The sequence below is a fragment of the Sciurus carolinensis genome, chromosome 3, assembly GCF_902686445.1.
Source record: "Sciurus carolinensis chromosome 3, mSciCar1.2, whole genome shotgun sequence".
Lineage (NCBI taxonomy): Eukaryota > Metazoa > Chordata > Mammalia > Rodentia > Sciuridae > Sciurus > Sciurus carolinensis.
This window is the reverse complement of record NC_062215.1, coordinates 74,582,416-74,606,027: the sequence shown is the minus strand read 5'-3', so window position 1 is coordinate 74,606,027 and position 23,612 is coordinate 74,582,416. Positions and strand designations below refer to the sequence as shown.

General features: G+C 36.9%; 1 protein-coding gene across 1 annotated transcript in view; it reads left to right on the top strand.

Moving 5' to 3' along the window:
- The window catches only part of Cntnap5 (contactin associated protein family member 5), a 772,002-nt gene that overhangs the window by 464,103 nt on the left and 284,287 nt on the right, over nucleotides 1-23,612 (top strand). The gene's annotated exons all lie outside the window — the stretch shown is intronic.

The following is a 23,612-nucleotide window of genomic DNA, read 5'->3' as shown; positions in this document are numbered from 1 at the left end:
GATCTGGGCTGATCTTTCTGTAGACACCTGTCTTGAAAATAGCAACAACAAAAAGGGATACTCAGAGCAAAGCAATAAATGAAGGCAGGAACCATAATGAAAGTCTGAGTCTACAGGTAGTTACACATGATGGGGTGACTCTCTTGGAGAAGATTATAGGACAGGAGGCAAGAGCAGGTAGGCTGGAGTGTGTGAAAATAAGGACCAAAGAAAAATAAATAAATAATGGAAGAATTGGAGCATTGAGTTCTCACAATTTAACATTCTCATTGGGATTGTCAAACAAAAACACAACCAAACAAATGGTTGTCATCTAGAGAATTTTATTCCATGTTGAGTGATGGACTGTAAGTCTAATCAAGAAAGACATATCTGAAGGTGTTGGCTGTAATTATAGGAGATTTCATGGAAAATATGCAATTTGAAATTGGAAGAAGGATAGGTAGGAGGAGGTCTTGTAGAAAGATACAGAAGTCATCCAAAGCCTGGATGTATTGTGAGGACAACAGAGAGATATTAATTTGGGGCAGATCTCACAAGTTTTTCCTGTGTTCCTGATGATATTGACTGGTCCTCAAGGATTCTGAAAGGAATTGGTAGATGTCCACTCTGGTCAAGAAGAAGTGATGTTAGTGCTCTGATTTTTGTGAACTTCTCACCCATTCCATGACATCTGTTATGCCACAGATTGTGGCATGTACCAATGATGCCCATAGAAGAATCTAATTGAATCAGAGATAATTATTCCAGTGGCCATCAAGGGATGATGATGTTATTGCTATTAGTTGCTTGGAAATTGAGAAACATTGTCTGGCTATATAATAATATACTGCATTTAAATCTTTCTATTTAAAAACTTGGGATAATGAAGAGAACGTGGGAATGAAGGAGAGATTGAATTTAAATTTTACCTAGCCATTATATTTGAGTAAGTACAAAATTATATTATGCTTGAATAAGTGCAAATTTTTCTCTCTTTAGTGTTCTTTATTTTTCCTTTAAGATCCTATGTGGGAACACTCATAAATTCTTGTGGACCTATCTAAGGATAAAATCACGTTTTCATCTAAGATTCCAATTAATATCAATCTATAAACTTTAAGTCAGTTTCCAGAAATATTGTCCTCATGTAGCCAAGAGCAACGTACACTTGTGCAGAACATTTCAGGACATGCACAGGACTGTGGAGTGTGTATGTCAGTGCTCTTGGAAGAAGCTCTCGAAAAATTGAAATGATCATCAGTCTAATAGCAAGACAAAAGAACCCTGAAGAAGATTTAATTCAAAGCAAACCAAATCCCTGTCAAAGCACATTGCAGCATTCCTAGGATTTTTTAAAGGTTTTCTGTTCACGTTTTCCAAAAGTAATTTAGCAATTTTTTGAGGAGTTCATCTTACAGATGCTGTTCTCCTTTAATTTACCCCATCCATTAGACTAAAAATAGATTTCTAGTTTTTTTTTTTTTTGCCCCCAAGTGTGAAGTTGAAAACTGATGGAAGTGAGGTGCTGATTTTTAAAGCAATGCTGTCAAGGCTGGTGAGCAGGAGACTCAACATATAAACTCTTAAAAATATCATTCTTGAATTTTTTTAACACCTTCCCATTTCCTTTTTTGTGAAATTGCTCAGTTCCTACACTATAAACTGAAACTCTGTGAAACTCTTATCTTCCTTTCTGGGCAAGAAGCCAGAACAAATCAGAGGTGCTCGGGTATCTGTGAGGTTTGGCAAGTACGCCTTGGATAGCAATGCAATTCAAGACTCTGTCCTCCCTCCTCTGACTAATCTCTCCCTCTGCTACTTGGGTGACCCCATTGTTTTGAGTACTTCTTAAACTGAATGAATCAGTTGATACTTTCTTGCCTTCAATAAATATGTGCTCCACACATGAGCCATGAGAATTAAGAGCTGCCCAAATGCAGAAGATGACACCAGAAAACCCTCACATGAAAACAAAACAAGCCCACAATTTTACTCCTGTGGAAATGGCAGAATCCTTGGTGTATTGGGGTATATTTAATTGAAGAAATCATCATTAACCAGAACAATAACAGCAATTCTCTAGACTGATAAAATATTTATAATATCAAAAATTCTGAGTATTCTCTTGGATTTTTTTAAGCTCTTCGAGATGTGTTGTTCTCATTATTTGTGCTTTCTGGCAAATGTGGGGCAATAGAGCAGACATGGGACAGGTAGGATTAACTTCCTTCTATTTTTTGTGGATGAGAGAGAGATTTGGGTGAGGTAGGTGGAGGGTGACAATGAACTTCTAAGGAATGGCAACATGGGAATAGCCAGTCTTCAAGACACTTCAGGTTGCTTCTGAAAGTGTAGGGATCTTCAATGCTCTTAATTTTCTTTTCTTCTTACCTAATAACACATAAACAACTTGGGTATGCAACTTTTGTCACATTTCAAACACACCTGGTTCAAAGCCACCTGTTTAGGAAGGAGATGACAAGTGTGTGCAATTCCTTTGCATTTGTGTCAGCCTCTCATTAGAGAAGGTACTCAAGTCCATCATGTATCCCACAGTTTGCCAAGGGACACTATTCCATGATGTTTTAGAGTTGTTAGGGTGAGGAACTTTCTCCTTTAGGTTTTATTCTTTTCTTCAGAGGAATAACTAATAGTAAACAATGCTTGTAATCCAGATACAATTCTGGCTCCCAACCAACATTTAGCAACTTCATATCAACATATATGATGGGTATTAGTTTTATACAACATATGAGTTCAGAAGATTGAATAATTGAAATCAGACTTCTAATTCTTCAGGGTATATCTTGATCAGGGTATTTTATGTCCACCTTATTAGAAATGCAAATTAAGATTCACAAGAACAATTTTTCATTGTAGGAACTTAACAGTTAGGTAGATAGGTATCATTGTAACACAAGAATAAACTGAGATGGATATCATTATTGCCTCCATTTTTCAGATGAGAACATTGAGACCCAGAAAGGATATGTAACTTCCTCAAAGGTCACATGTCTTGGAGAAGGGACATGAACTAAAGGAATTTGGCTTGATATGCCACACACTTAAGTCCTACATCTTATTCCCTCCCTCAAACAAGTAGGACATGTGCAAAGTTCCATATATGAATTTGGTGTTATCCATCATATTTTGTGAAACACAGTAGGGTATTGTGATACACTCATTGAAACACAGTCCTTGATGTCCAAGAGATGAAAAGTTCTTGTGTTCTAAAATAATTATGAAAGCATTATAGAAGGAGTACAATGAGGTAGGATTTGAAGGACAGTTGAATTTGAAACAGATGTAGTAAAAGGAAGAGTACTAAAAGCAAGGAGACTGGCAAGTGTGAAGGCAAGATGATTAGAATATATAGGCTATGATTCAGGACAGTGTAGGTGCACTTGACCTGGTCAAGATAGGAAAAAATTAACAGTTCTGTTTATGTGTTACTGAAGCCCTAATGGGATTCATGTAAAGCAGTTTCCCTAAAGGAGCAGAGATCACTTCCCATCATAATCAAGGCTTTTCTCACACTATTGCAACATATATAAATGCCACTTTGATACTACATAATAAATAGTCTAATGACTGTGATTTCTTTTTTATATTCTTATAAAATATAAAAACCATTTTCATATTTTTGTAGGGGAGGGAGAAGTCCTGTGTTGTTTCCAAATGCACAATGTTATAACCAACACAATGGTGAGCATCACTGTGCCTATGTATGAACCTCACAAGATCTACTGTTTATATGAATTTGTCTAAAAAGTGACATTCTCGAGTCAAAGGTTGTGAATAAAGGATCTTCATTCATATTTCCAACTTCTCCAAAGTCTTAATATAGTTTATACTCTGATGACTGTTTTCTGAGATCTTATTTCACCATCAGTCAGAATTGTTTACTGATTTATTCAACATGTCTTTTTACTAAAACAATTGCCTATTGAATGGACATTATCATCATTACCAGTCCCTGATAAGGAAGAGTTCTTGACATGACTTGAACCTTGGGAATGGCATTGTTTCCACAATTTTTTTTTTTTTTGTCAGTCAACAAGTACATTTTAAAAGTGCATATCCACTGTCAGTCACTATGCATTTAGTGATTGCTGCTACATGGGGCAGACTTGCCAAGTAATAGGAGTACTTGTTTATCATCCTCTGTAAGTATACTGTATAGCAAGACAGTCCTTGACCTTCTTAATGTCTATGTCTGATGACAGTCATGGGATCCCTCTGCAGGATCCCTTCAGCATGTCTCAGTGTTTGCTAATCCCTTCTCACAGTGTGGCTCTCTGACATCCTAACAATGCCTTTTAGCTCATTTTTCAGCTTTGTAAGAGTATGTCAGTTTTCTTCCTCTCCCAAGTTTGATATAGTAGTTCTTCCTTTGGGCAGTCGATAACCAGGTATTGATTGGAGCATATCAAATTGTCTGGCCATTGAACTCTACAATAGCCATCACAGAGCAATATCATTTTGCCTGTTTAACTGTGGGTAAATCGTCCTCTGACTGCATGGCACTTGCATGGTTTGAAGGAAAGGTTAAAGAGGGTAGGGAATGCTGGTAATGAGGATTTATTTAAAAGCATTGCTTGCTCATATCTCTTAGTTAAGGTCAATTCATATCTTAATATTATTCTTTAAGTTTCCCATCAAGATCTAAACCTTGATTGCCATCAGCAAATTGTTCTCATCTGCAACTAGATGAAGAACTAGGAAGAGGAGGAGAAAGAGTTGTTGAATTTATATACTGCTTTATTTTATGACATTAACCACAGTCTTCTTTGCTATTATTTTCTTCCATGTCAACTCTCCTAGTGAGACTATAAACTCCTATGGGGGTAACTATGTCTTGCTTTTAATTGTAGTGGCCACAAATAAGCCATTGGTGATATACACGTTATATCATGTAATTGATGAGACAGGCAATTAAGAAGAGAAGATAACATAGTGTGCCATTTAATGGGAATGCCATAAGGAAAGAATGGTGTTTCAATTTTCACTGCCTCTTCAATCTCTTTTCTGATCCCTGTTACATAGTCTGTGTTTTTATTTATATACATATATAAATAAAACTTACTCAAGTTCATAAGTGAGATTATGAGATATGTAACTTTATGATGTTGTATCACTAGGATGAGAACACTTATTTGCTAGGGAAAATGAAAAGGTTTTCAGAAAGAGATTTAAGCTGAGAAAAGGGACAAGAAGGAAGAATAGCAATAAGAACAGCCTTCCAGGAAGAGTGAAAAACATGTGCAAAGGAAGGGCCATGGAAAAAAGACGGGTTTAAGACATCTTGCATAGCTGAGCTGTAAGATGAAATAGCAAAAGGTGGAGATACAGGAAGTGCAGGTAAAATGAATGCAGGTGATAAATTGAGAAGGAGTGAGCTTCTCTGATGGGCAACTAAGATTCAGTCATGGTATATTTGTTTAATTTGGAAATTGAGTTGCTAATATTTAGTTTGTCCATTGATTTGTTATAAGATTCCTTTTGAAAATATTAATGTAGTGGTGTTGTATACCATATACTGAACTTAAAAGATGTGGGTTCTAGGGAGAGATATGGGGGATACTATTTGCAATTGGTAGGGAGCAAATGATGAGAGTGAGAGCAAACTAGAAAGAAAAGACCTGATGTAAAAGCATATCTAAAATTGGATCAAGAAGACTTGAAGACACATTGAACACAGTAGAGAGAAGGGTGACTTTTAGCTTTTCAGCTTGGAAGAGTTTATCGATGAAAAATGGAGTAACTAAGTCTTCAGGTCTGGTTTGGTATGACAGCTTAGTATCGAATTCAGATCCACAATTTTCTAGATATATGACCTGGGAGAGCTATGTGAACACTATGTGCTTTAACTCCGTCATCTATGATATGTCACAGATGAAGAAAAATGACATGATAGCAATCACCTTGTGGAAATATTAAGAGGATTAAATGAAATCATCTCCATAAAGTATTTAGCCTTCTGTCTGGCACAGGAAAATTCCCTGATCCATGTTGGTTATTATTTTAATAGATAGAGGACATGTAGGAAGAGGAAATTTAGTGGATGTCATCAGTAGTTTAGTATTTTCCTAGATAGGTTTCCACTGTGCTGAAGTGACTGGAAAACTTTTGAGTGAGTTCTGGGGAGAAGACCAGAATCAGTGGGTATACAATTGCTGAACCCTTTGAGCAAATGAAATCAATAAGATATGTCAGGCCTAACAGTGGAATCTGGTAAGTAAAATCTTTTAAGGAACTCAAGAAGAGATACAGGTAATACACAACCAACAAGGAGAGGTAAGGAAAAAATAATAAGAGCTATGAAAAAAGTGGTATCCTAGGAGGCAGAGAGTGTGTTTCAGAAATAGATTATTGGTAGAAAGGTCTAAGGAGCATCCCACAGGTTACTCTTTCATCATAGTTGTTGGCAATTATTAAATAACTGGTCGACATTTAAAACAGGAGTTGGAGGAAAACACAATAGAAAAAAGAACAAGCCATGAGGGAAACTCATTTTCTATAGTTAGCCCTCATGGTAACAGTATTGGGATGCATTGGACTTAACTGTTCCAAGGTGTTTATTGACCAAGGACAGTCCTAGGTTTTGGCAAGATTCAGATGATTCAAAAGCTTTCCTTCTGAGAGTATTGCACTCTCTTTCAGGAGAGAAGTCCAACATCCTCAAATCCATTAACAGACAAGTAGTGCATGACTTTGGGTAACTAAGTGCACAGGATTGATTGTAGGAAGGTTGCAACTCCATGAAGGGAGGAATCCAAGTGGATTGACGTAGACATAAAAGAGTTCTTGGAAGAGTGATTGAATCTGCATGTGAGGACAGACTTGAATAAGCAGAGAGTTTCAAGGTGGTGTTTTTCAAGGGTGATTAGAGAGAATGTATTTGAGATAAGAGTGAGCATGGAGGATGTGTGGGGTCCTCCAGCATAAAGAGAAGGGAATGGACATTTGTGGAGCCCAGTTTAAGTGCCACATACTGCAGTCATTATTTTGAATACACAATTTTGCCCTTATCCACGTGGTACAGTCCAAGACCCCAGTGTAGGCCTGAAATCACGGATATCACCAAATTGTATACTCTAATAAGTTTTCCCTATACATACATATCTATGATAACATTTAATTCATAAGTTAGGAACAGTAAGGTGTTAACAATAATAACTAACTGTAAAATAAATCACTTCACAATATACTGTAATAAAATTATTAAAAACTTATAAATTATTTATTTTTGGAATTTTCCATTGATTATTTTCCAGTTGATATTAGCTGTTAGTAACTAAAATGTCAGAAAGCAAAACTGCAGATGAAGAGGGACAACTATACGTCCTCTTGAGTTTTGAGTCTTTTTCATAAATCTGATTCCATTTGACTATGGCAGATCTTCAGCAACGGGGTGTGTACCTATGCATATGTCCTGAGCAGAAAGACTTTTCACTTTCTTCTCTTCAGATTATTTGTCTGAGTACTCTCTGCCAACTTCTGCAAGATGCTGCTCAGACCTATCTTAGATACTGCTTTGCTCCTTCAGTGTCATTCATATAGCACTTACTCTACCATAGCAGACGATCAATAAATGTAAACATTCTTTCATGGCCAAAATGCTTAAAGCCACAGAACTGGTGGAAGTGGGATTTGAACTCAGTTCTAGATGGGTTGAAAGCACTTCCTTTTCTCATTATAACATCTCTAAGTGGATGGAAGAGCAGTCGTAAATATTTGATGGAATACAGCAGGATTTATAAACAAAACTCATGCAAAGACTTCCTATCAGAGGGCAGGAGGGGCAAAGGCACATACTCACCTTAGATCAATTTTCTTCCTTTTGAGTACATCTCAGTCATTTAAGAACTTCCCAAAATCGTCTCCTACGTGTTAAATTGCTCCTCCTTGTTCTTTCCTTCCACTTTCTCAATATCTCTCCCTCCATCTTTCTCTACCCCATTTTTAATTGAAGCTACAATAAAGTTAACTTCAAATAATTATGTTGGATTGGCAAAGTACAAAAATGTAATCATAAATTTTGGCTTTATTCCAAACCCCTAAAAGCAACAAAAGATCCCAAAATATGAGAGGAGATAATTAACTGAAGATAATTTAATTGTTGATGTTACCTTCCTTCAGAGAACCATTGATATTTACTTTGAACATTGAGCAAGAACAATGAACATTTATTTCTAATGTATTTCAATCAGCAAAAGACTAATTGCCAGAGAAATATAAAACTCTGGTTTGTCCCATGAGTGAGAAGTCATCTGGAATATACATACATACTTAGCTCACTTCATGAAAACTCATTTTCCATCTGTGCCTTTGCTTTGAATGTGGAAAGATCGAGTTTGTATATAGTACCTTAGTATTAGACAAATTACTTAACTTTTTTTTAGCATCAAATCATTTATCTCTAAAATAATTATAACTCCATTACACAGTTATTGTGTCAATTAAAAGAGGCATAGAAAACAACTAGCACGATATTTAAAATCTGGCATTTCCATGTTTGGTCATAACCATTGCATATCTAGAGTCATTTTCATGAAACTTTATGAATAATTTTTCATGAAAGAGGCATCTAATGATTTACCTTCCTATGCTACCAAATTGTATGGCCTAAGGGTTGTTTTCATCTATAGATTACCAAACTGAGATGAAGTTTTAGCATAGGCACTACCATCAGTAATGACCTGAGAGGCATGATGTCACCTGCAGAATCCCAGGCTGTGATGAAAGGGGTGCAGTTCAGATCTTCTCTGCCAGCTGATTTTAAGGAAGTAGCTTTGTATAACCTGTGATTACTCATCAGTGCAATGTGGATTGTGCATAGATTGTGCACGGTCACTAGGAAAGATTATTTCAACTTGCTCTTGCATGACTCAAATGAGTGTGTTTACTCTCTGTGGTGTGCTGTAATCACACTGTACAGTTCCTATTTCTTAGCCATTTTTTAATATTATAGCCCACAGTAACATTTGCATCAAAGAGGCTTCTCTCTTCTGTGATTTAGAAAACATTGAGTATTCACGCTATTACTCAAAAAACCTTTAAGAGTAAAACAAAATAAAATATAAGGGGCACAGATATTCAAAGCTATTGCCTATTCCGCTGGAAGCATTTGGCAAAGTTGAATTACTGGGGTTTCATTTGGAGTGGGCAACTCATAGAGTAATGAGTAGTAAGCAATAAGAGATTGAAGAGAGTGTGTGATGGCTCAATATAGTTTATCAGTTTTGTTTTAAACTATGACTTACTTCACCAACCAATTTCCATGAAATAAATCCCCAGTTTGAATTTGGCAAAATTATTTTGACTGTGTAATTCGGATACAAAATTCAGAAAACATTTCTTCATCCATTAAAATTCTGCAACACAATAATGCTGTGACCTATGGCAAGTTATTCCACCAATTTGAGCCTCACTAGTGCCATAAGCAAGGGAAAAATAATAGAGTCTGCCCCTTATTGCTACTGGGATAAATTCATGAATCAGTGGGCGTGAAATCTCTCTGACAAGTATGATCACAATCCTCCCTTATAAGTTCTTTCTTATATATTTATACTATTTTGTTCCCACTGCAACCTTGGTGAGGGACAAGGCAAGCATTCATTTTTTCTAATATATGGAGGAAAGATATGAAATTCAGAGCAGTTTAGAATAGAGAGCCCAAGGACACTCAGTTATAAAACCCAAGTTAAATTGAAAAATAAAAAAACAAAACAAAACAAAAAAAACACCTGAATATTTTGACTACTTTCAAGATTCTTTAGATATAGCACTCTCTTAGTGAGATCTGCTGTTCAATAAAATTGCAGGGATAATTTTAAATTTTAGTTTTTGCTTTTTTTGCCCTAAAAACAACTTTGATTATATCACTGCTCAGTTTCAATTTCTTTTAGTGACTCTTCATTACCCTATTGAACAAAAACCTTGCTATTTCAACTCAGTCAGGTCCATCATGATTTGACTCCTTATGTATGCATGTTGTAGCAATTCTGATGATTATTCATTATCTGATCATGCTGTTGAGTTCTTTTTATCATTCTCATCTTTTGGTCTTGTGGTTACCTCTGCTTGGAACATTCTTGCTCACTTTTCTTTAGGTAATTCTCTACTGTACCCAACACCCTGCTTTAGCATACCCTCTGTGTGCACGTGTGGATGAAATAATTGACATTTTGTGAATGTGTGTGATTCCTTGAGTTCAGGAACTATGACTTTTATTTTTTGTGTCTCCAACACCCAGCACTAGGCCTGGAATATTGCTTGCACAAGATAAATGTTGAGAGAGTGGAATTCCAATTTTCAACATGTTGGCATTTCCTCAAAGTGTGCTTATACATCCTCTACACTGAGGGAAGATAAAAAACAGTAAGTCATCTGGTGCTCCACAGCATCTGCTCTGGTTTCTCCTTAGCTGCCATTATAGAGAAACTTTCCATATTTTTTTAATTTGGTGAAAGAAATGAAGCTTCATCTTTTTATTCAAAACTTATTTCTTAAAGATCCCACATCGAGTCCCCAATAGCTCTCAAACTGGCTTGTAAATCATCTTTCAGTTGGAGTAGCTGTAGTGCACATTTTAAAGATAGTAGCATAAATAGGGCATTTGGATAAGTAAATATACATAGAAAACATAAAAAGGAAATAAAACTATCCATTGTCATAGCAGGACATGCAACTGAGTTTATTAGTCTGTCAACAGCGGAGTTGTCAAAGTCAGTTTTCAGTAGCACAGATTTCCTGCTGGCAGTTAATGTGATGATGGAGACCCTGGCAATCACTCCCCTGCTCCTGTCTCCCTGATGCCGCTGTCATTATGGCTAGAATAGGAAGCGAGTGTTTCCGTCTGCTAACGTTTGATTTCATTACTGCCTGTTGTCTAAATAGGCATTTAGTGGAAGAACTGACGTGTAATATGTGCAGAATCAGGATACCCACGCTCACAGGCCACCAGAGGAAGGACCTATCTCCCTGGCTTCCACTCCACAGGAGCCTTCTGTTTAACAACATTGCTAGGGGTTGTTCAAAAGGCTTTGAAAAAAATCTGCTCTGTTGTTTTGGGTTTTTTAAAAATGGAGCATGAAAAGTTAATTGCTTTTGAAAATTAGGCTGTCTTGGGGTCAGTTCCAGGCTCTACCAATTACCTAATAGAGCAATAGGAAAATCTGTGTAACTCTGGATCCTGATTTTTCTCATCTCAAGATGTGAGGATATGATATTTATATTTTGGGATTTTTTTGTAATTAATAGATCACACACAGAGCACTGGGTATAGTGCCTATGTAGGAAGCACTCTGCTGAGTCTTCTTACTTTGCTTCATCAATTTCTGCACTTCTAGAGTTTCTGTTCTTCTGTGGAAAACTTTTGAATTAGTAATAAATGCTCATTTCTGTCGGGAGTGAATTTTTGAATGTGAGTTTTCTTGCCTCCTTCCTCAAGTTGATGCTCTAAAGACAGGTTAACCAATTCCTCCTACTGTCACTGCTTCTCTGGGAACTAGAAGATTTGTTTCTATTAGTAAGTAAAATTTACCTTCTAACTCTGTCTAGTTAGTTATATTTAGGTTCCTAATGATTCTCTTTGGAAAAGTTATTATTTAAATCCTCCTTACAGAGTTGTAAGGAATACCCCAAAAAAGGGGTATCCCCACTATTTTCTTCCTGTACTTTCACACCTTGGTCTCTGACATGGAATTTGATTTTGATGGGTTCCAATTTTCCTGAAATTGCTAGAATTGGAAAGTACTGAGGAATTCTTCATCAGAAAGAGAAAATTCTTTTACTTACGTTAATTAGTGTATAGCATGCTCATAATAATCACATAGCAATTATAGTTGCTCCCCAAGACAGTGAACATAGCTAATTTCATACTTTGTCCACTGTTATGTTATGGTTTCATTGCTATTTATTTTCATTCAGTACAAATTCTTTTAATTCTCCCCTCTTTTCAAGTCGTTGATCCAGGCAATATATATTTATACCAGGCATGTAGAGAGACAACTATTTTGATGCTGTTACTAAAAGGTCTGACCAGAACAATTGTAGAGAAGGAAAATTTTATTTGAGGGCTCATGGTTTTAGAGGTCTTAGTCCACAGAAGGTCAGCTCCATTTCTCGGAGCTCAAAGTGAGGCTGAACATCATGATTGGAGAGGGTGGTGGAGGAAAGCAGCTCACATGTTGATGATCAGGAAACAGAGACTCCACTCTCCAGATACAGAATATACACCCCATAGCCATGTCCCCAATTAACCACTTTCTCCAGTCACACCCCACCTGCCTCCAGTTACCACTCAGTTAATCCCATCAGGGATCAATTCACTGATTAGGTTAAGACTCTCCAAAACACAATCAATCCTCTGAATCTTCTTGCATTGCCTCTCATGTGAGCTTTGTGGGGGACACCTCACATCCAATCCATAACACATACCTATTCTGGATCCAACAACAAACTAATCATGGTGGGCAACACTCAGGCAATTGAGGATCTGATTCTTGAATTAAAAGAAATATGAGGGACGGAGTGTAGTAGTAGAGACTCTGAAAATAGTACAAGTGTACATGATCAAAAACTAACTTGAATGTAAGGAATGGACAAACTGTAGACATCAAATGAGGAGGAAGAGATGAGACAGGCAGGGAGGAAAGGCAGAGATTATATTGAACTTGAACAAAACCCTGTAACATAGCTAGAGAAAATGAGGAAAGGTCTCGAATCCAGAGGACATCACCTTGAATAGGATTGGGGTAACTAAGGAGACAGACTTGAACAGATTAGTCATTCTTTTTTTTTTAATTTTTATTGTAAACAAATGGGATACATGTTGTTTCTCTGTTTGTACATGGAGTAAAGGCATATACCATTTGTGTAATCATACATTTACATAGGGTAATGTTGTTTGATCATTCTGTTATTTTTTCCCCTTAATAATGCAAAGGAATAATGGTGACAGGTGAAATTGGCATCAAAGTTCAGGCAGAGAAAGAGAAATACTGAGAAAATATATTAAAGTATTTATTGCAAGAAATTGGCTTATACAATATGGGAACTGGTTAATCAAGTCTGCATTTCAAAGAACAAGCAGTAAGGGCAGACTATGAGTTTAGTGCATGAGCTTAAACTATTATCCACAGATTCAATATTGTCCTTTTCAGGGAAGACTTAGCTTTGATCTTAAGGCCTTTCTATTGGTTGAGGCATCCCTTTCCTCCAAATTTCCTATGATGATCTCCCTTAATTAAAGAGAAGACCCATGTTTCTGTCCTTATCTTCTCTCTGCTGATCTTGTATTTTAATCACTTCTACAAAATACCTTTAGAGAATACATAGATTAGTGTTCATTTGAGAAACTAGGTATTATATCCAAGTTGACACACAAACTGACCATCATATCTGCCTGCTTGTCAACCTGGAGCCCTGCACTCACCTCCTTCAACCATATTAATTATACTTCTGCCTAAAATGTCATGCTTTACCTGCACAATATAATGTCCTGTGTACAATTGACTTCACATAAGTTTGTTTAGCACCTTAAAGATAATACTAGTTATAGTGCAATCTTATCTTTGACTAAGATGCAGAATATGCAGTCAAAACACAACTCTTTTTTTTTGTCTCCTATATCTGCTTTAAATTTCATTTACCCTTACCTCTAGATACAATCTTAGGTATAACTCAGTAATTTTCTTCTCACTCTTAGGTGATACACATTCTTCTAATTTCCGTATACCATAATGCAAAAATTAACAAGACCCAGTTTAATGTAATTGTCTGCTACTGTTTGGATCTTGAATGACCCCCAAAGGCACTTATGTTAAAGGTTTGGTCCTCAGGACAGCATTATTAGGATTTGGTAAAACTTTGAGGAGGTGTGGCCTAGTGAGAGTTCCTTAGGTCTTTGAGGTATGCCCTTTAAGAGATCTGAAGGGCTCCTTCTCTGCCTCTCCCTTTTGGCTCCTTGACTCATGATATATGCAGTTTTGCTGCACCACAATCTCTGGCCATGACGTGCTGCCTTTCCACAGGCCTGTATGCAGTGGCTTCAACCAATCATTGACTGAAACTTTCAAAATTGTGAGCCAAAGTAAACCATTTTTCTGTATCAGTTAACTACTCAGGTATTTTTTACTGTGGTAACTAATTAATAAATCATCAATACTTCATTTGATCTTTATTCAACCCTAAGATTTGTTCTAAGGATCTTCCTCTAAATAAAGCTAATAAGAAGGGAGGACTGAGGGAAGAGAATTTGTGGTTGGATTTTTTTTTTTTAATTTTAAGCATAATTTCTTGAAGTGTCATCCAAGGTGCTGACTTTTTAAAAAATTCTCAGTAGTATTCCATGATGTGTTCCACAGTTTGTTTCTGGAGAGAACTGTGGGTTCTCAGGCTTTCTGTGTCCGGCTGCTTGCTTTTGTGGCAGCATCCATTCTGTAGGTACAGCCTGGCTTCCCTAATATATTGGGGAGACTATTGCTTATCCCCACAGGAAGCAGATCACCATGGTCACTTTCAGCTAGTGTGCTCCCTAAGGATCACCCACTGGTCCTTCCTGATTTACCTAGGGTTAACAAAGGCATTCAATCGAGTCTATGTGGGGCACATAGTCATGATCTTACCTGGGTTGCCATCTGTTGCTAGATGAGTGTGAGGGAAGGTCAGCCTCAGGTCACCATTTTGGGTTTGGTGGGGAGTGTGGATACACTGGTGCTGTGTCATTTCTTCAGATTCTAAGCCAAACCACATTCCGAGTTCTCCTTGACTGCTTTTGCCTTTTACATTATTCTGCAGACTTATAGGGAATATCAGAGAGAAAGGAGTCTATGCCATCTTTTCTGGACTAAAAGTCTTTCCATGGATTTTAAGAATCTATCTATCTATTATCTATGTATATCTATCTATCTATCTATCTATCTTAACTACAATGTTTGGTTGTGTGTGTGTGTGCGCGTGCACATGTGCACATGCTAGGAATTAAACCAAGAACCTTACATGTGTTAGGTAAGCATTCTACCTCTGGGCTATGCCCCAGGTCCCTTTTTTTTTGTTTTTTTAAATAAATAACTTTTTTTTTTTTTTTTAAATAACATTCTTTAAAAGAATGTTTAGCGGACTGGGGAGATAGCTCAGTTGGTAGAGTACTTGTGTTTTAAGCACAAGTCCCTGAGTTTGATCCCTAGCACCACAAAAAAAAAAAAAAAAAAAAAAAAAGTTTAGAATCCATTTACTTATTATGAGATGGGGGATCTCACTGTGTTACTGTCTGTCCTTGAATTCCTAGACTCAAGTGATTCTACCTCCTCTGTCTTCTGAGGAGCTGGGGTTATAGGCATGTATCATTATGCCTAACAGATTTTTTTTTTTTTTTTGCCATGCTGGGAATTGAACCCAGGGCCTACCACCTGAGCTATACTCCCAGTCCCCTAACTGAATTTTTTAAATGAATAATTTTAATAGATAATATGCTCAAAAGGGTCACAAATCAATGCAGATGAAAAGAAGTGCAGTGAAGACCAATATTACTCTCCCTGTATTCTATTTCTCTACAGTTATCTTCAGTTTTTTACAGGTAACTCACATCTTCTACTTGAATTTATTCACAAATAAGCAAGGAAATACAAGTTCCTGTTACACAGCTTTGCATTTTGATGTTTTTCTGTAACAATCATCATAGAGTCTTTCTTTGCATATCAATACATAGTTTTATACCTCATTTTTCAGTTATTTGAAATTCTATTGTAAAATGGTACCATCATTCATTTCATGAAACTCTAATTGATGAGTTTTTTTAAAGAAATTTTTGGATCTCAAGCATATGTTATTTCACACACTTGCAAACCTATCTGTAGGGTAAATTCCCAGAAAAAGTGATAGATGGGTCAAAGGTTATATGCAATTTTGCTACACACTGCCAAATTAGCTCCCACAGGCATGGGGCTAATATCACTTTCATTACCAATGCAGCAGTGTCAGTTTCCCCAGAGAAAAAAAGCATTAAAAAATGAAAGCATTATCAAATGTTTGGATTTTTGCCAATTTGATAATTATTTCTAAAAAAAAAATAGTAATTTCATCATTTAAGGACCTGGTAGTGCTTAGCAAGTGATAGGTGAGCTCTGTAAGTGCTTGACACTTCCTGTCACAGCCTCTAATATGCCTAATAGTTACATTTCGTCATGATGCTGGAAGGGAAGTGATCTTTCTTTCTCTCATTCTGTCTCTCTTTCATCTATCTATATCTCTGTATCTGTACATATAGAACTATAAGTGTGTACATATATATATACACAAATGTAGTTATGCATCACTTAATGATGGAGATACACTCTGGCAGATGCATTGTTCAACAATTTCACTGCTGTGTGAACATCAGAGTGTCCTGACACATACCGAGAAAGTACAGCCTAATACATGCCTAAACTATCATGGTACAGCCTATTGTTCCTAGGCTACAAACCCATACAGGATGTTACTGTATTGAATACCTTAGGAAATTATAACATAATGATATTTCTATAGTCAAACACACCTAAATGTAAAAGTAGTCCAGTGAAATGTAAAAATGTCCAGTAAAAAAAAAAAAAAAAACTATAGGAATTTTTTAGCTCCATTATAGTCTTAAAGGACCACCATCTTATTTGCAATTCACTGTTGACAGAAAAACAGTTATACAGTGCATGACTCTGCATGTGGGTGCTTAAGTAAAATAAATTAGAATGAAGTGAACAGAAAGTATGGGATATCCTAAAGTCAGATATCTTTATCAAAGGAGTAAAGTAAAGCAAGTCCTTGAAGTAGGATAGAAGAAGCTGGAGACCCGAGGAATTTTCAGGAAGCAGGTTAATTGGCTGCAGCTGATTCAGAGGGGACTTTCACCTAAAACATTCTTTCCTCTGAACCTGTGTTTAGGAATTCTTTGAACTCTATACACTGTTGGAGTTGTGGGGAGATGCTTGGAGGTCTATAATTTCTCTAAGTTCTCAGAAGGTGCCTATTTTTCCATTTCTTAGAACAGTCCAGGAATATTTTACAGGGTATACCACAAAAGCAGAGCACATCCATCAAGTCCATGGTTAAATTTAGTTTTTGCAAGACAGAGCAGAGTAACAGGAAATAGGGCATCTAACCACATTGAGCCCTTATGCAGAGGTCTTGACTGATATTTTGTTAACAAGAACAATTGTGGTGAGGGTCTCTGGAGAAGCTTAATTAAGATGCATTGGTGGAGGAGGGGATGCCACTACATCCTGATAGGATGCAGTTATTTGCACAAGGTGGGGAGGATCTTGCAGATATATCACGGAAACAAAGTGAATGCCTGGTTCCTTACAGATTATCATTTTAAAAAATTATGGAATATTGATAAGATGATAGAGGGAACACAAAAAGTTGGCAGCAGGCCAATGAGGAGATTAGAGTAACTGAGCAGACCTCACTAAAATTTCTGCCTCTGGAGGCAGCAGGCAACCAGACTGGAAGCCACTGGTAATTTGGGACAGAGATGTCCTCTTTTAACTTTCCTATTTCCTTCGAAACTCTCTGAGCAACATGGGTCTTCTTATTTCTATATTCACAAAGATCATTTCAAGTTTCTTAATTGTAAATTAAAATCATGGTAAGGTGGGAATCAAATAAAAGAAAGAAAAAAAAAAGTAAAAGTAGAAATAATGTCTTTGTAATAGTCTCTAGTCTCCTCATTCTTCCTGCTTAAGAAAGTCCAATCCTCTAATTAGAAGATAAAGAATAAAAGTGAGTGCACAGATTCCCTCATGTGATTCCTTTACTAAGAAATCAAAGCTCTTTAATTTTCAATTTTCTAGCATGACAACATAAAACAATCTCATTAAGGACTTTGTTGAATATTGGCAAAGGTTAGACAGAGTTCAGGCAGCAGTGAATGAGAAAGAAGGTTTGAGGGTTTGAGCAAAAATTGGATAACTTCTGATGTAAGTTTTCAGGAAGCTGAGAGTGAATAGAAAGGCAAAGCATACAAGTAATGATCACTCAGGAGATGCTTCTGACACCCCAGGAAAGAGCAGGTGCAGAGATGGACTAATGCCCTGAAATTCAGTCTTACTAGCAAGCAATGTGAGGTGGTGTCCAATGAAGTCCCAGACTGCTGAAGAAAGGAAGATTCTGATACATATCTGCACATAATGGTTTCCCAGGAAGGGAAAGGCGACTTTCATTGTGCCAGCCCCTACACTCTCCAAAGTGGACAGTCATGTCCAGTGTGTGGGGAATCTTCTCTCCAATCTAAGAAAAAGAAGCATTTTTTTTGTTTGTTTGTTTTTTACAGTGCTAGGATTTGAACTCAGGGCCTCATTCACGCTAGGCAAAAGCTCTACCACTGAGATGTTTTCCTAGGCCAAAAAGAAACATTTTTTATTTTATATACACAAGGAGACAGGGACTTAGAGTAGGATTCTAAATTACTCATTAAAACAGTTGGCAATTTTTTTTCTGTTTTATATCTACCTTGAAATGAAATCTTGGAAGACTGTGATGAAAACAGACTAGAAAAGGCACAGAACTGGTCACTGTGTAAATCTGGTGAAGCCATCAGCGTCAGGAGCTGTGTGGCATCTAGCATGAGCTTGTTCCTTTAGTCAGAAAACCTTGCCTCTGTGGATTCTGCTGCCATGTGGTCTAGCAGCAGACAGAACGTGGACATGAAGTAGCCTGTGGGGCAACACTCCATCCAGCAGGAGTGATTGCTGCTTCCTGCTTTGCCCACTCTGGAAACTAGTGTTTGACTAAGAGGCAGGCAGAGTTTTACTGCCAATCATCCATTTGTAATCATTTCACAGAGGGATGTTTAGCTAGAGATTTCTGACGAGAACAAAAAGAAAAGAAAAAATAATTCCGTGGTCTGGAAGTCAAAAGGCAAATGAAGATCCTAGGACACTAAGCAAACTCTTAAGCCAAGAATCCAGAGTTCCTGTATACTCTGAGCAGCAACTCAGAAACATCCCTGCTGGAACTGCTGACAACTTCACTTAATGACCTTGCACAGTATGACCTACCAATTATGCGCTTAGTCTCTGTGCTACTAGTTGGGGCAGATCAAGTTTCAGAGGACTCAAAACAATCATAAATTGAGAGTTCTTATTTAATTTTTTTCTGAATTATTTTATGTTTGTATATATATGTATGTAGGTAGTTATATGGGGTCTTGCTATACTGTCCACACTGGCCTCAAACTCTTAGGCTCAAGTGATCCTCCTGCCTTAGCCTCCCAGTTATTTGTAATAATAGGTAACTTTCATTGTGCCCAGATTTCTAATTCTAATTTCATTCTTATTTTTAGAATGAATAAAGGAAATCATTAGAAACCAATAATTGATTCAAAAAATTACACAAGTACCACAACTTTAAAAACTAAATAAAATCATACAATATTTTGATTAACTTTCTTACATAAAAACTTTCTTTGATTACCCTATGTACATGTGTGATTACACAAATGGTATGAATCTACATTGTGTACAACCATAGAAACGAAATGATATACCCCATTTGTGTACAATGAATCAAAATGCAGTCTGTAAAAATTTAAAAGTTAAATAAAAAAAGAAACACACACACACACACACACACACAAAAGTTTTGAAATCCAAAAAAAAAAAAAAAAGACTTTCTTACATAAAACTAATTTACTTATGTTTTTTGGCTGCTATGTCTTTAATTGCCTCCTTACATTATGATTTTATGACAAAAAAATTACATAAGATAAAGATGTGATTCAGTTTTTCCACTAGTATGATTGATCTAATTATTTTTCTTCATTACATGGATTACTTTGAAAAGTTTTTATTTTTCCAGCTTCACATCTTATTATCAGTAATGTCAGATAAGTTTTTATTACTATGGTTGAAATTGGAAATATCCTGCCAAATTCCTAGAGTTAAGATTTAGAAGAATTTCTATAGCATTAGATTTGTCTTTCCAACCCAGTTTCTCCCCCACAATCTACAAGCTTCAAGTGGTATTTGCTACAGAAGGAAATTTTTGTTATGATGCTGAATAAATTTGCATAGGAAGCAGTAAGGAACTACTCAAGTAGTTCATGGAAACTACTCTTAAATCATTAATAGTGATAACTTAGCTGTAGAAGCCAGTGGCCACAAAGACATAGCTATATCCACCCATCTAAACTAAATATATTTCCACAGCATAATTTCATAATTTCCCCTAATTGGGTCTTAAATTTTCAATGACTTCTTCAATACTATCTGACATGAGAAGTTTGATGATGCAAAGGACCCAAGAAAAAGACAGTTATATTAGTTCCAGTTCAATAACTTCTTTTAACCAATTGCAATTAAAATAACTTACGTTTGCCATTTGGTATAATGAACCAACATGGTTTGGCTCAACTGTGTTCCCCAAAGTTGTCTTTCCTGTCTATTTCTAGTTATGGGGAGCCAGAAGTGAGAGAAGTGAGATATTTGTTAGTGCTTTGAAAGGTAGAAAGGAAGCAGCTACACTTCTGCATTTTACATGAGCTATTGCTGGTTTGGTGACTCATCTCACTACAGGGCAATGGCTGAATGTGAAATTGCACCACTTTTCTCTGGATCCTACGTGGGCTTCTCTAACTCCTCAGTCAGGTCTGTGTATTTAACTGAGTGTATTTAATTGAGTGACAGAGAGCCCCAGCTGTTGTAGGATGCTCATGCTAAGGTCAAAGACAACAGAAAGATTTTTAGGTTTCAGTCTGTCTTCCTGGGCCCCAGTGCTTGTCTGTGGGTTCTGGCTTGGTCTTGCTCCTCCCCTCACGTCCATTCTCATCTTAGCTGTGATTTTCAACCTTCACAACCAAAGCAACAACAAAAACCTTACAGAGACCACTTTGCCAGCTTTCACAAACACATTTTCAAATCCTGTTACTGCAGATCAATGGATATCTCCTGTCTACTCTGATACAACTTCCACTGACATATACAGTATGTAGAAATATATAACCATGTAAACAGATTGCTAGGACACATTTTAGGACTTTGCAAGACAATACTGAAGCTTCAGCTTCACTAGTTTTACAATAAAATCACCTATAACCCAGGCACATATGGCTGCATATACCAGCAATGTTTATCTTTCTTTACCTGGCATTCACGTTGTTTCATGACAATTAGTATTATTTGAATACCAAGATGATTAAAAGGAATGAAATATAATCTGGGAGGAAGGATTATAGCATTTTTAAAATTTAGCCTGGATATGGGTATTCTATGTGCAGCAATATAGTAACAAAAGTTACTATTCTCTCCAAGGGCAGCACAAGACGCTTTTCGTCTTGTCCAACAAATATGATGTGGATTGCACATACTAAAAGACAAACATTTTTCATTGTATAGTGTCACTTTTTTCACAGCCTTAAAAGACAGATATTTAGGGCTGGGGTATGACTCAGATATAAAGCAATTACTTGTATGTATTTGTGATATTCTGTGTTCAATCTGCAACACTGCAAAAAATAAAAAGCATTCACTAATTTATTCATACTGAAATATAAATTTTTTATGGTTAGCAAATTCAAAAATATTCCTTTATGTACCCCTATGTCCTCTGCACAGGAGAATCTGAACTCATTAACAATGACAGTAAACAATTGCTAAATATTGTATAGTTATTTCCAAAGATGCCTTCAAAGAACTTTCCCTGTGATCACCCTTATTACTTTGTCTAGTTGAGCCCAGTTTTGAAAACTTATGACCACAGAATAACTATTTTATAAATTTTTGTTTGTTTTTAGCATTTAGAGGCGAGAGCAGGGCATTTAGAGTCAGAGAATCAACATCAGATTCACAGATTCACCCTTTACCATCAGGGGCACTTACAGCAAAGTTCTTACATTGCATAAGCTCATTTGCAAACAAGAAAGCTCAACACCAGGATATTCCCTTAGACATTTCCCAGTAATGGAGCTAAAGTTTAAGGAGCAAATATATTTGGAAAGTAGACACAAAGGTGACAAACAACTTCAAAATCTCAGTGGCTTAGGAAAATAAAAGTTGTTTCATTTGCACATATTTACACAGCAGAAGGACTGATCCATGAAGGTGGGCAGGGACTCAGTCAACTACTGCTCTATTTGTCCACTGGGAACCTCTAGTCAGCTAGTAGATGGGGAGAGAGTGAGAATCACAGATGGGAAGTTCCTAAGGGTCATGTCTGGAAGTGGGGTGCATGCTCCATTCCATTTCTGCTTAAGCAACATTAAATGACTCTTGGAACTTGTGTCACACTGTTCTGAGTCTTCTACTGTGTTGTCACCACTTCAGGAAGGCTACAGGATTGTTTGTCTGCCTAGGATACTTGTACTTGTATTTCCATCTCAACTCAAACTCCCTCTAAGGACTACCTTTCTTAGATCTACCTGTTCTTTTGTCAAATGGAAACTAGATTTGTTACATCCTCATCATAAACCATGCCATAGTACATAGTAAGTGCTTACATGTTCATCTCTTTATTGTTTGAGAGCAGAAATTGTTTGCTCTCTTTTATACCCCTAAGAAACTGCTTAGTTACTCCTAATTTCGCAGGAATAATATGCAAATTACACAACACATGGTGCAAGTAGGACACTTACTAACTGGGGAGAGGACCACTCAATCAGAATGCTTGCTGAATGTGAACCTCCAGTGGAGTTGGACCCTGAGTACTGGCTACTTATATTATAGACTGGAAGTTTTTTACTTTTCTTTCCCCAGAACTGGAGATAGAACCCAGGGGTGCTCTATTGCTGAACTATATCCCCATCTCTCTTTTTTTTTTTTTTTTTTTTGAAACAGGGCTTTGCTAATTGCCCACACTGGTCTCAAACTTGGAATCTTCCTGCCTCAGCCTCATAGTAGCTGAGATTACAGATGTGTGTCACATGTCCCACTGGACAAAAATGTTCTTAATCAATACTTACTGAATGTATATGGTGTAAACTTTTCCATGGATGAGGGGAAAAAAAGGTTAGGAATTAACTGGTTTTGAACACAATGTGTATATAGCTTGAAATTTCACTAAAAGCCTTTGGAATTAGTTCTATTAGTAATCCTTTATGTGAAAACTGAAATTTAGGACAATAATAAGCCCAGGTTTATAAATCTGGAAAATGCAGAATTTTAATTCAAAAGCCCCCAGCTTAAATACTTCTCTGTTTTACTCTGCACTCCATGAACTCTGCTGTCCAGGACATTAACATTTATTTGGGAATTTCAGCATCCATCTAGGGTGCAAGACTAACCTAAGATGTGTTGCCTTTGGACTGAATGGGCTGACCAGGAGCTGTAGTAAGGAGGAAAGACAGCAACATGGGTCTGGAACAAGCTGAAGCAGACTGGGTGTGGCAGCACATCTCATTCTGTCTCATGCCTGGGGAAAAATAGTTGGTGATCCTCACTTAGACTCTTAGGCTCTCCATTCACTACATTGTGATTTTAATAACAGTGTCATAGATCTCTGAGTGGGCCCTGCTGATGTATTTCCAGTTCATTTTCAAGTTGCATCAATCGATGAGCAATTTGTACTGGTTGCCTGATCAGTTCCCAAATCCGAATCTGCATTAGTGAGATGTTGTTCCATGGAAGATAACAGGAATGATATGACTCAGGTCTCTG